The following is a 1,517-nucleotide window of genomic DNA, read 5'->3' on the forward strand; positions in this document are numbered from 1 at the left end:
GAGTCATAGCCGGGTAGTGATGACACATGCCTTTAATCCCAGCACTAGGTACGCAGAGGCAGGTGAATCTCACTGAGTTTGAGATGAGGCCAGCCTGGTCTACAAGGTGAGTTCCAGGACAGCCAGGGCTATACAGAGAAACTCTGTCTTGAAAAAAAGAAAAAAAGGCTAGCAGACAGGGGGCAGACAGACATCTTGGGATCCGAGAGTGGCCAGGCCAGTCTTTTGGGGGCTGTTGACTCTAGGTCTGTTCTCAGAGCAATGGGTCACAGAGACTGAGCCGCCACCATGATTGGAGGTTTATTCATCTATAATCACGGGGGGGGGGTGTTGCTCATCTCCCGGGTCTACAGGGATGACATAGGGAGGAGTGCAGTGGATGCCTTTTGGGTCAATGTGATCCATGCACGGCAGCAGGTGCGCAGCCCTGTCACAAACATCGCTTGCACCAGCTTCTTCCATGTTAAGCGGTCCGCAGCAGTCACCAAGCAGAATGTCAATGTGGTCTTCGAATTCCTCTATAAGATGTGCGGTGGAATGGCTGCTTACTTTGGCAAGATCAGTGAGGAAACCATCAAGAACAACTTTGTGCTCATATACGAGCTGCTGGATGAGATGCTGGACTTTGGCTACCCACAGAACTCAGAGACAGGTACACTGAACACCTTCATCACTCAGCAGGACATCAAGAGTCGACATCAGAGAAAAGAAGAACAATCCCGGATCTTCAGCCAAGAGACTGGGCAGACTGGCTGGTGGCGGGAAGGCATCAAGAATCGCCGAAATGAAGCCTTCCTAGATGTTCTGCAGAGCGTAAACCTGCTTATGTCCCCACAGGGGCAGGTGCTAGGTGCCCCTGTGTCAGGCCGGGTAGTGATGAAGAGTTACCTGAGTGGCGTGTCTGAGTGCAAGTTTGCAATGACTGACAAGATTGTCATTGAAAAGCAGGGCAAAGGCACAGTTGATGAAACCGGCAAGAGTGGTGCGATACATTGGCCCAAGTGGTGGGTGCCTAGCTGCCTAGTGGCAGGTGGCCCACTTCCCCACCCACCCTTTTCCACAGGTCCAAGTATCCCCAGTGACCACTCATCAGTGTCCTTCCTCCCTCTTGCTTTGCTGCCTTTCCTCTACAGCAGCCACTGAGTATAGGTCTGAACTCGCCACAGTGGGACTGCTGACAGTCTCTGGCTTCCTGGGCAGGGTGGTTTCTCAGGCTTCTCTTCCATCTGACTGTCCCAGCATAGTGCCAGGCCCTGAGTTTTGTGACCAAAGCCAAGTGGCTCCCTCTCCTTTCTACCCTGTGGCCACACCTCTGCAGTGGGAAGGTTGACTACCCCTCCCTTCAGAACTCCCCCAAAGACCAGTAACAGATCCCCAGCCCTTAGTCCCTACTCTGCTTTGGGATAGTATGCTTTGTTTTGTATACGTGTGACTTGGTCCAGTTCTAAACCCAATAAACTGTAGAGTGAAAAAATAAATAAAAAAAAAGTGGAGTCATAAGATACATGACCACCTTT

General features: G+C 51.4%; 1 pseudogene; it reads left to right on the forward strand.

Moving 5' to 3' along the window:
- The first annotated feature begins 288 nt into the window (after positions 1–288).
- Positions 289–1,143, forward strand: LOC101997861 (annotated as a pseudogene).
- Positions 1,144–1,517: the final 374 nt, after the last annotated feature.

Source organism: Microtus ochrogaster, chromosome X (genome assembly GCF_000317375.1).
Source record: "Microtus ochrogaster isolate Prairie Vole_2 chromosome X, MicOch1.0, whole genome shotgun sequence".
Taxonomy (NCBI): domain Eukaryota; kingdom Metazoa; phylum Chordata; class Mammalia; order Rodentia; family Cricetidae; genus Microtus; species Microtus ochrogaster.